Source organism: Salvelinus sp. IW2-2015, linkage group LG36, assembly GCF_002910315.2.
Source record: "Salvelinus sp. IW2-2015 linkage group LG36, ASM291031v2, whole genome shotgun sequence".
NCBI classification, from domain to species: domain Eukaryota; kingdom Metazoa; phylum Chordata; class Actinopteri; order Salmoniformes; family Salmonidae; genus Salvelinus; species Salvelinus sp. IW2-2015.
The window spans coordinates 34,355,246-34,367,813 of record NC_036875.1 but is presented as its reverse complement, the minus strand read 5'-3'; the positions used below and the strand labels follow the sequence as shown (position 1 = coordinate 34,367,813).

Here is a 12,568-nt window from a genome sequence, read left to right as displayed (position 1 = left end):
GGTTGGAAAGATACCCTGACTAATATGAAGAGACTGATCGGACAGTCAAACAGGGAGCTGTTGTTAGCTACAGGCAGGACCACCCATCAACTGGTGGGAACTGCTCTAGACAGCAACTAAGCGTAGCTTGCTTAGTCTGCATACATCGCGGGTTAATTAGAGAACAGATCCAAAACCCTCATTCTTATCTCATATCAAACGTGCTACAGTAATAATCAAAACTTGACTATTGAATGTTCTTTATTCTTACGCAAAATGAGACGTAGAGACTAATTCTCAGATACCTAAGTTCGGACTTCCCATTTTTATAAGAGAACAAGAAAAAAAACTATTAGGAAAAAGTACCCACACTGTTTGGAGAGCCCTTCATTTCTGTTAGTTGACTGTTGCGAAATGTTATTTCAATTTATTATTAGAGATGTTTCTAGTAACTGTTTTATTTTCCCCTATGTGTTAAAAAAAAAAAAAACAAATACATATATTTTTTAAATGTCCTTTGGTGATTTAGCACCCCCATTTTATTATATCTCACGAAGGAATAAATACTTAAATAAGCCAACATGTAGATATATAGTTTGATAATGTTTTTATTAACGACTTGGGTCAATTAGCATATTGCATGGGGTGTTCAACTCAGTCCTTAGGTGACGATGTACCATCTGCTAATTCACTGTATGCTGTATCAGCTATATGTTAAGTCGCGACCCAATGCACCTCTCCTTTTGTTTCTAACATAATCTGACCCGTGGTTGTTGGAGTTACTGACTGGAGGCCCTGTTTGAATTATTCAGAGTAGGTGTTCAGCTGAGGAGGATCGTGGTTTTAGGTCTGCTTCCCCTTCAGCCTCTACCTGTACACAGCTTCCTACAGACCAGGTGCGTTTTTAGGCGTTATACTTTGAAAGAGTTGTTGGTGGATTTTGTATGCACACCTGTATATTGGAGTAGTACTGCTATTCTTCGGTGAGAAATCCAGAAATTTATTATGGTGTGGTGAGTGGTACCGATTGCTTTAATTAACGTCTGTTCTTTGTAACAAATGTGGATTAGAATGCATGTGCTTTAAACACCATTTGATCATTCATTCGGAATCAATAAGGACCCTAGTTCACAGGCACAGGCTAACAGTCAAAATATTACGTAAATCACGGTGACCTACTTAGGTCAACATCTCATTGAGATGAGTCGTGGAAAAAAGGTGTGCGAGGCCAAAGCAATTAGCAAATAAGTCTAGCTCCTACTACCAGTATAACACCCACTTGCGTTGCCTTGCTTTAGCACTTCCACCATTTTAACAAACACCTTCTGTTGATTAGGCTGCTTAATAAAAAGCTTGGTGACCAAAGCGTGTGTTCTGCTAGCTGTCACATCGTAGCCTCTGTGTGGGCCAGAGCAGGTGTCTGGTTCAAGACTGCCCTGCGAGCATGCTAACTATGTCTTCTGTGCAAATTAACCCCAGTTAGAGGTCAATTAAGCAAATAGACTTGCACTATCATTTTGGCTTTATCTTTATACTGTCATTCTCTTTCCATACCGATCCTTCTATCTTAGAATTGCAACTTCTCCTTTTTCCTACCCTGGTCCCAAAAGATCTGATTTGTTTGTCATGCCAACTTCCTAATGTCATTGAACACAAGACGGCACAAACAGATCGTGTGACCAGGCTCACCTTTCCATGAGCACCATTTTACATTGTATTTCCAAACCAGTTCTGTGTAGGTAGTGACCGCCAAGGACTATCCCTCTTCATGTGCATGATTGCGCTACCTCAGAGAAATGGAGACCAATGCGACTGAGAAGAGCATGAAGGCCCTTCTGTCGATTGCTTTCTTGTGATGATGCCATTATAGATGTAGACAACGACATAGATATGGTAGATGGAAATTAAATGGCTTTTTTCTTCCTCAGGAGCCTAAGGAGTTTTATGTTTTTGACAGAGGGAAGATTACATTGGTCAGAAACTGAAGAGAAGAATGGCTTTGGACCTCCAAGGAGGAGGGATCCACTACCATGCTGGAATGACTGTAGGAGTCTCAAACACATTGTTTCTGGAGTTACCATCCCAATCAGCGTCCAAAGATGCACTCTCCAACTTTGTATAATTTTCAACCAGTCATTTTAAAATGGTGCGCATTTAGGCAAAAAGCGCGTCCCATTTAATTGCTTTTTTTTGCAATTCATATGTGTACGAATTTGCATGTCACTTAAAACTCCTGGGTGCTGCACAGGGTTCGCAGCAATGTACTTCTCAAGTACTTGAATTTGGCACTGAAAATCAGACATAATATCTCAAGTCGGTATTTGAAAAAGTACTTGAATTGAAATGAGGGAGAACAAGATACATGAGCAAATGATGTTTATAAAAATATTAGAAATATGATTGGTTCTTGCGATCTAATTTCCAAGAGACTACCAATTTTAATTCATACACGGTGTTTGCGCGCTTGATGCCAGCGAGACACGCTCATTCCACCACTGCCAGGCATACAGAACTGACTGATTAGTGCCAGCAAAACATCCAAAATCGTAGCTAATGATCGTGGCAAATGGTATATTCAATTATGCGCTTTTGTGCTTTTGAACTTTCATGGGATATTTTATTTCAGCTCATGGAAACATAGCACCAACAACTTTACATGTTGCGTTTTGATATTTTGTTCAGTATAAGTTTACCCACCTTATTCACCACTACATCACTGGTCCGCCTACCAACCCACACAGTGTAAGGTGCAAAAAAAGTGCGTCAGACTATGACATTGTGAGCATGGGTGAATCGGCCTTGGAAGAGCCATAGGGGAAAGACACAACGCAGCATCCTGCCGACGGCGCCATTCTACATTGTGACTTTTTTCTGCACAACCCCAGACGCATTTTTGCCAATCACTCCTCACACCGGGCGCCCGCGATTTCTGCATTTATTAATGGCGTCAGCTGTGCTCCCTGCGGTTCACACACCCACCCTTCCCCGCGGAAGCGAAGACGGTTTTTGTAGTAGTAGTAGATTCTCCAAATGCCCAATAAAACAGCAAATTAAGTGGAATTGTGTAGTAATACCATAGGCATGGACCCCAACTCTGCGTTATCACTACTAAAATTACACATCAGGAAGTACTGATTTACCACTTCATGTATGTAGCAACGTAATATTAGAGGAGAACTTGTCAGGTAGTAGTGCCTACTGAGTTATTTTTTATTTTTTATGAGTGTTGTAGAGTATACTGCCAGCTGGTGAAACTAAACAATTGCATAATACTTTAATCTATTACAAATGGATGGTCCTTGGAAAAAGTACTTGAAGGTCTTTAGAATTTGACTTGCCACTGTTGTACAAACCCCCAGTGCATCTTTCACTTGGGATGTTTATATTACAGTCTAACTGGTCCCTGGTTGTGTTTATATGATTATTTCACATTGTTAGGGAGCCTGTACTTGGTTCCAGGCTCATTATGACTTGGCATAAGTGTTTGCGCCCACTTTGTGGCTGGAGAAAGAGGAGGGGCCATGACGTGATTAGACAGCAGACGTCGTGTAAGTTACATTGATGAAAACAATGACTTCTTAAACACACACACACTTAATTATGTCATAACTTCATTGTACTCGTGTTCATGTCTGCATAACCTTGTCTGAGACCTTGTGTAACTGGAGCTGGTCTCGATGAACCAGACACCTGTGTTGGGTAACCTTGTCAGAGACCTCGAAGAGTTCTGCTGACCTCAGTTACCTAAATATATGGTGTGTTAGCATGCCAGTTACTGTACATCACTTATGGACCAACTGAGAGGATAAAGATGGTTTTATAAAATAAAACCTTGTTTGACTTTGTATGTTCCCTGTAGTGGAGTGGGTAGGCCCAGGGTATTAATGTTGCAGGTACCCAAACTTCCTGAAGAGAGGCAATTTGATCCTCTCTTCCTCGCTGGCATGATCTGGTGAGTAGCCGGGGACTGAGGAATGCCAGGTCTTTGGGAGTCTGAACACGCGTTAGTCTGTTTGTGTCAACGACCCTTAGACCTATTCCCTTGTTACTTGAAGTACGAATGACCAGTGTTCCAAAGAGGCGTTTTGGCAGAGTATGGGAGATCTACTACACCGGCTCAGTCCATAGGCAAAGGACCCTTAAAGTGGTTGTGGGCTTGTTGGAACTGAATCTGAATGGGTTGTCTGTTGTATTTAAATATTGAGCCCTTTAGTGAACCTCTCCTCTGAACTACACAGATGAATCACCAGTCTCCAAGGCCTGCTCCTCTGCGGGCTACAACTTTGCTTAAAGTCAGGTGCAACAGTATTTACTTTATATTTTCAAAACTGGGAAGCATTACTAGTCCATGACCTTTCCCCTGGGTCTGACCATGTAACTGGCCCTTTATGACTACTGCTGATTAACTGTTACAACTATACTCCCCTCTGCTCTTAACCTCTGTTCTTGCTGTCGTCTCTGATACCAGAATGCTTGGCCTGGAGAAGACATTCTAGCCCTCTACAGCACCAAACCACTCTGCCGCCTTACCTCCACCAGCGTTCCAAAGCGTGACTGAGTTAGGAAGCTGCAACATTCTCTCCTCCTAGTGTTAGACTGCCTACTCCTAGACTAGCTTAACTCCTGAGACTAGCCTACTCCTAGCACTAGACCTACTCCTAGACATAGGCCTACTCTTAGACTAGCGTTACTCCTAAGACTAGCCTACTCATAGTTAGAGCCCTACTCCTAGATAGCCTACTCATAGTAGAGCCTACTCATAGTAGAGCCTACTCCTAGACTAGCCTACTCCTAGACTAGCGTACCTCCTAGACCAGCCTACTCATTTAGGCCTACTCCTTAGACTAGCCTACTCATAGTAGAGCCTACTCATGAGTAGAGCCTACTCCTGACTAGACCTACTCATAGGAGAGCCTACTCCATAGACTATCCTACTCATGTAGGCCTATCATAGTAGGCCTACTTCCTAGATAGAGCCTACTCTCCAGACCTTACTTCTGTATAGCCTATCATAGTAGAGCCATATTCCAGTATAGTCTAATCCCTCAGCCTAGAACATGTAGCTAATCCTAGTATTAGCCTAAGTATTATCAGCCTATATAGCCTAATGTTATAGCCTAGTATATCCGTAATCTTACGACCTAGTATATCTAATCTTATAGACCTATATAGCTTAATATTATTGCGTGTATAGCCTAAATCTTTACCCTAGTATATCCTAATCTTACAGGCTAGATAGCCGATCCTTACAGCTGAGTATATCCTAATCTTACAGCCTTGTATAGCCTTAATCTTACAGCCTAGTAATAGCCTATCTTATACCCTGTATAGCCTAATCTTATACCCTTAGTATAGCCTATTCTTACAGCCTAGTATAGCCTAATTTAACGCCTAGTATGCTTAATCTTACAGCCTAGTCAATAGCGCTAAGCTTTATACCCTAGTATAGCCTAATCTTACTAGCTAAGTATAGGCTAAGCTTATAGCCTAGTTATAGCCAATCTTAAGCCTAGATAGCCTAATCTATATAGCCTGTATAGCCTAATCTTATAACCATAAATCTTATAGCCTGAGTATAGCCTAATCTTTATAGCCTAGTATAGCCTAATCTTACCCAGTAATAGCACTAATCTTATAGCCTAGTATAGCCTAATCTTATAGCCTAGTATAGCCTAGTCTTATAGCCTAGTAAGCCTAACTTATACCCAGTATAGCCTAATCGTATAGCCAATTTTATAGCCTAGTATAGCTAATTTATAGCCTAATCTCTATAGCTAACTTATAGGCTAGTATAGCCTAATTGTATAGCCTAATCATACAAGCCTAGTATAGCTTAATCTTACAGCCTGTTATAGCCTAATCTTATACCCTCGTATAGCCTAATCTTTATAGCCTAGTAATAGCCTAATCTTATAGCTAGTATAGCCTAATCTTATAGCCTAGTATAGCCTAATCTTATAGCCTAGTATAGCCTAATCTATATAGCCTAATCTTATAGGCCTAGTATAAGCCTAATCTTATAGCCTAGTTAGCCTAATCTTATTACGTAACCTGATATAACGCAACTAAAGCCAAATATCTGTATAGCCTAATATGCCTATATACGCCTAATATAGCTATTTAATAAGCTAGATAGCCTAATCTTATAGCCATTAGTATTATAGCCTAACATGTAATAACCCGGTATAGGCCACATAGTATTTTACAGCTGTATAGCCTAATTTCTATAGCCTAATTTATAGCCTAAATCTTATAGGCTAGTATAGCCTCAAATGTATAGCCCTATTCTTATAGCTAGTATAGCCTATCTTATAGCCTAATCTTATAGCCGTAATCGTATAGCTAATTTTATAGCCTACGATATAGCCTAAATTCTATAAGCCGTGTACTAGCCTAATCTTAGAGCCTAGTATACCAGGGCCCCCTTAATTCTTATAGCCGTGTATAGCCTAATCTTATAGCCTAGTATAGCCTAATCTTATAGCCTAGTATAGCCTAATCTTATAGCCTAGTATAGCCTCATTTTATAACCTAATCTTATAGCCTAGTATAGCCTCATTTTATAACCTAATCTTATAGCCTAAGATTATAGGCTAGTATAGCCTAATTTTACAGCCTAGTATAGCCTAATCGTATAGCCTAATCTTATAGCCTAGTTTAGCCTAATCTTATAGCCTAGTTTAGCCTAGTATAGCCTAATGTTATAGCCTTGTATAGCCTAATTTTACAGCCTTGTATAGCCTAATTTTATAACCTAGTATAGCCAAATGTTATAGCCTAAACCTACAACCTAAACTTGTCTCAAGTCTTCAATTTTCTTTTTTTTACCTGTTTTTACCTCCCCTTCATCTACACTGTTTGACATGGATTTAACAAGTGACATCATAGCTTTCACCAGGTCAGTCTATGTCATGAAAAGAGGTGTTGTTAATGTTTTGTACACTCTGTGTATAGCCTAATAATCCCTACAGCCTAGACATGTAGCCTAATCCTACAGCCTAGACATGTAGCCTAATCCTACAGCCTAGACATGTAGCCTAATCCTACAGCCTAGCATGTAGCCTAATCCTACAGCCTAGACGCATAGCTTAATCCTACAGCCCAGAATAGTCTATTTCCAATGTAGCCTAATCCTACAGCCTAGACATATAGCTTAATACTACAGCCTAGATATATAAGCCTATATCCTAATGTAGTCTAATCCTACAGCCTAGACATATAGCTAATCCTACAGCCTAGACATGTAGCCTAATCCTACAACCTAGACATATAGCCTAATCCTACAGCCTAGACATGTAGCTTAATCCTACAGCCATACATGTAGCCTAATCCTACAGCCTATACATTTAGCCTAATCCTACAGCCTAGACATGAGCCTAATCCTACAGCCTAGACATGTAGCCTAATCCTACAGCCTAGACATGTAGCCTAATCCCACAGCCTAGACATGTAGCCTAATCCTACAGCCTAGACGCATAGCTTAATCCTACAGCCTAGATATAGTCAATTCCCAATGTAGCCTAATCCTACAGCCTAGACATATAGATTAATCCTACAGCCTAGATATATAGCCTATTCCTAATATAGTCTAATCCTACAGCCAAGAATATAGCTTAATCTACAGCTAGACATGTACCTAATCCTACAGCCTAGACATGTAGCCTAATCCTACAGCCAAGACATGTAGCCTAATCCTACAGCCTAGACATGTAGCCTAATCCTTACAGCCTAGACTGAGCCTTATCCATACAGCCTAGACATGTAGCCTAATCCTACAGCCTAGACATGTAGCCTAATCCTACAGCCTAGACATGTAGCCTAATCCTAACAGCCTAGACATGTAGCCTAATCCTACAGCCTAGACGTGTAGCCATCCTAGCCCTAGACGTAGCGCTAATCCTACAGCCTAGACGTGTAGCCTAGTCCTACAGCCTAGACATATCGCCTAATCCTACAGCCTAGACATATAGTTTAATCCTACAGCCTAGACATATAGCCTAATCCTACAGCCTAGACATATAGTTTAATCCTACAGCCTAGACATGTAGCCTAATCCTACAGCTTAGACATGTAGCCTAATCCTACAGCCTAGACATATAGTTTAATCCTACAGCCTAGATATGTAGCCTAATCCTACAGCCTAGACATATAGTTTAATCCTACAGCCTAGCCATATCTGTGTGGGAACGGAGTATGAGGGGTGTAAAATATAATTATATGTGTTGACTGAACATGTAGTTAGTAGGCCATCAGCCTCAGTGCAGTGTTATCTGGTCTGTAATGATCTGTGCTGCACTGGTGTCATGCAGTGCTACTCTGTATGTACACACTGTATGAATCACTGAATTATAAGACATTAATTAGCTATCAGATAGATTTTTCTATTAAGGCTTTAAGACTTTGTCTGTTCCCACAGAGCACCATCGTTCATCCCTTTACCTTGTCCTACCACCCGTTTGCAATGCTGGGCTCGTTCAAGGCCGTGGACCACTCCAGGAAGCATAGTATGTCTGTGTGTGTCTTTGTGTGTGTGTGTGTTCATCGTACACTACTAATCGTTAACACATCTCAACTATGCCAGTCTCCCTCTACCTCTCTCACGTCAGACTGTCCATTCCTTACTTGTGTTTACAGTAGGCTATGAAACAAATTATGTAAGAACCCAGACCCTGACCTGTAACTCCTCTTTGAATGTTCTCTTTCAGCCCAGAAGTTGAAGTGGTGGCTGTCTGTGCAGGGTAAAGGAGGTGCTGCCTCTGCTGTACAGAGGGCCTTGGTGCAGTCCTCCTCCTCCTCCTCATCCACATCTAACACCTTCCTCAGTGTGAGTGGCACTCATAGACAAATATTATATTCACATATTGTTTATATAAATCATTGGTGACATAAGCATGTACCCATGTATTCCATTTCAGCCCACAAAGCTTATGTTTCACCCTTTCTGGCTCTGAGAAGACTTTACATGTAAAGCAGTAGTGAATTTGACCATTTCAACAAACATTCCAACCTTGTGATCAGGGACTCTAACGCCACCTTGTGTTTTGAACTGGAACTCCTGTTTACTGTCCATGTTTTCTGTCCCCTGCACAGGTTAGTGGTGAGTCCTTAAAGGAACAAACAGAGCATTATGAAGGATAACAAGAGTCTCTACATGATTAAGGAAATTCCTATCCTGCGTTATTATACTGTTATTACAGGGTATCAACCCTCCAGTGTGTTATCATTTCACTAGTGGTTTCCTCTAAGTATCAACCCTCCAGTGTGTTATCATATCACTAGTAGTTTTCTCTAAGTATCAACCCTCCAGTGTGTTATCATACCTCTAGTGGTTTCCTCTAAGTATCAACCCTCCAGTGTGTTATCATATCATTAATGGTTTCCTCTAAGTATCAAGCCTCCAGTGTGTTATCATTTCACTAGTGGTTTCCTCTAAGTATCAACCCTCCAGTGTGTTATCATTTCACTAGTGGTTTCCTCTAAGTATCCATCCTCCAGTGTGTTATCATTTCACTAGTGGTTTCCTCTAAGTATCAATCCTCCAGTGTGTTATCATACCTTAGTGGGTTTCTCTAAGTATCAACCTCCAGTGTGTTATCATCCTCTAGTGGTTTCCTCTAAGTATCAACCCTCCAGTGTGTTATCATTACCTCTAGTGGTTTCCTCTAAGTATCAATCCTTCCAGTGTGTTTATCATATCATAGTGGTTTCCTCTAAGTATCAACCTCCAGTGTGTTATCATACCTCTAGTGGGTTTCCTCTAAGTATCAATCCTCCAGTGTGTTATCATACCTCTAGTGGTTTCCTCTAAGTATCAATCCTCCAGTGTGTTATCATATCACTAGTGGTTTCCTCTAAGTATCAATCCTCCAGTGTGTTATCATATCATTAATGGTTTCCTCTAAGTATCAACCTTCCAGTGTGTTTATCATATCACTAGGGGTTTCCTCTATATTTGGTTTTACCCATCTGTAAGGAATCAAATGTTTCACTACACCATATACATTGCTGTACAATTACTGTACACTCTCTGTAACAAATAAAATATGTATTGCCTATGTGGAAAGCAGGCATATGTGTTAAAGTGTTAAAGTGTTAATTATGTGAATATGGCGGTATGGGATGGTGGAACAGGTGCCGCGGTGTGGACATGATGCTAGGGGTTAAGGTTAAGCTGGGGGTGTGGACATGAAGCTAGGGGTTAAGGTTAAGCTGGGGGTGTGGACATGAAGCTAGGGTTAGGGTTAGGCCGGGGTGTGGACATGACGCTAGGATTAGGGTTGAAGTTATGGCTAGGGTGAGGTTTGAGCCGGGGTGTGGACATGAAGCTAGGGTTAGGCCGGGGCGTGGACATGAAGCTAGGGTTAGGGTTGAAGTTATGGCTAGGGTGAGGTTTGAGCCGGGGTGTGGACATAAAGCTAAGGTTAGGGTTCCCCCACTTTAACCCCTGACTACATGTGCCCATCTCTTACCCCCTCTATCACCAGATGGTTAGCCTGACACCTGGTTGCTTTGCCTTTGTGATGACTTCAAACTTTCTGTGTGGTAAACATTAATTCAGTTTTGGCAGATTAGTGGATGAAAGTGTAGTCGCTCTGATTAGACATATACTGAACAAAAATATAAACGCAACATGCAACAATTTCAACGATTTTACTGAGTTACAGTTCATATAAGGAAATCTATCAATTGAAATAAATTCATTAGGCCCTAATCTATGGATTTCGCATGACTGGGTAGGGTCGCAGCCATGGGTGGACCTTGGGGGGCGGGGCATAGGTCCACCCACTTGGCAGCCAGAACCACCCACTTGGGAGCCAGGCCCAGCCAATGAATTTTTCCCAACAAAAGGGGTTTATTACAGACATAAATAGTACTGTTTCATCAGCTGTCCGGGTGGCTGGTCTCAGGTGAAGAAGCCAAATATGGAGGTCCTGGGCTGGCGTGGTTGCACGTGGACTGCAGTTGTGAGGCTGGGTGTACTTACTGCCAAATTCTCAAAAATGACGTTGGAGGCGGCTTATAGTAGAGAAATTAACAATCAGTTAGCTGGCAACAGCTCTGGTGGACATTCCTGCAGTCAGCATGCCAATTGCATCCTCCCTCAAATCTTGAGACATCTGTGGCATTGTGTTGTGTGACAAAACTGCACATTTTAGAGTGGCCTTCTATTGTCTTCAGCACATTAATCAATCCATCAATCAAATGTATTTATAAAGCCCTTTTAACATTAGCCGATGTCACAAAGTGCTGTACAGAAACCTAGCCTAAAACCCAAAACAGCAAGCAATGCAGATGTAGAAGCACGGTGGCTTGGAAAAACTTCCTAGAAAGGCCAGAACCTAAGAAGAAACCTAAAGAGGAACCAGGCTCTGAGGGGTGGCCAGTCCTCTTCTGGCTGTGCCGGGTGGAGATTATAACAGAACATGGCCAAGATGTTCAAACGTTCATAGATGACCAGCAGGGTCAGATAATAATAATCACAGTGGTTGTAGAGGGTGCAAAAGGTCAGCACCTAAGGGGTAAATGTCAGTTGGCTTTTCATAGTCGATCATTCAGAGTTAGAGACAGCAGGTGCGGTAGAGAGAGAGTCCAAAACAGCAGGTCCGGTACAAGGTAGCACATCCAGTGAACAGGTCAGGGTTCCATAGCCGCAGGCAGAACAGTTGAAACTGGAGCAGCAGCATATGACCAGGTGGACTGGGGACAGCAAGTAGTCATCAGGGCAGGTAGTCCTGAGGCATGGTCCTAGGGCTCAGGTCCTCTGAGAGAAGAGAGAGAGAGAGAAAGAGAGATAGTATTAGAGGGAGCATACTTAAATTCACACAGGACACCGGATAAGACAGGAGAAATACTCCAGATATAACAGACTGACCCTAGACCCCGACACATAAACTATTGCAGCATAAATACTGGAGGCTGAGACAGGAGGAGTCAGGAGACACTGGCCCCGTCCGATGATACCCCCGGACAGGGCCAAACAGGCAGGATATAACCCCACCCACTTTGCCAAAGCACAGCCCCCACACCACTAGAGGGATATCTTCAACCACCAACCTACAATCCTGAGACAAGGCAGAGTATAGCCCACAAAAATCTCCCCCACGGCACAAACCCGAGGGAGGTGCCAACACGGACAGGAAGATCACGTCAGTGACTCAACCCACTCATGTGACGCACCACTACAAGGGACGGCATGGAAGAGCACCAGTAAGCCAGTGACTCAACCCCCGTAATAGGGTTAGAGGCAGAGAATCCCAGTGGAGAGAGGGGAACCGGCCAGGCAGAGACAGCAAGGGTGGTTCGTCGCTTCAGTGCCTTTCCGTTCACCTTCACACCTCTGGGCTAGACTACACTCAATCATAGGATCTACTGAAGAGATGAGTCTTCAATAAAGACTTAAAGGTCGAGACCAAGTCTGCGTCTCTCACATGGATAGGCAGACCATTCCATAAAAATGGAGCTCTATAGGAGAAAGCCCTGCCTCCAGCTGTTTGCTTAGAAATTCTAGGGACAGTAAGGAGGCCTGCGTCTTGTGACTGTAGCGTACATGTAAGTATGTACGGCAGGACCAAATCGGAAAGATAGGTAG

At 42.3% G+C, this 12,568-nt stretch overlaps 1 long non-coding RNA gene across 1 annotated transcript; it reads left to right on the top strand.

Moving 5' to 3' along the window:
- Positions 1-8,393: 8,393 nt before the first annotated feature.
- LOC111959377 (uncharacterized) lies at positions 8,394-9,530 on the top strand. Its single transcript, XR_002876664.2, has 3 exons — positions 8,394-8,483; positions 8,685-8,803; positions 9,070-9,530. It is a non-coding gene; the product is annotated as an uncharacterized lncRNA (long non-coding RNA).
- Positions 9,531-12,568: the final 3,038 nt, after the last annotated feature.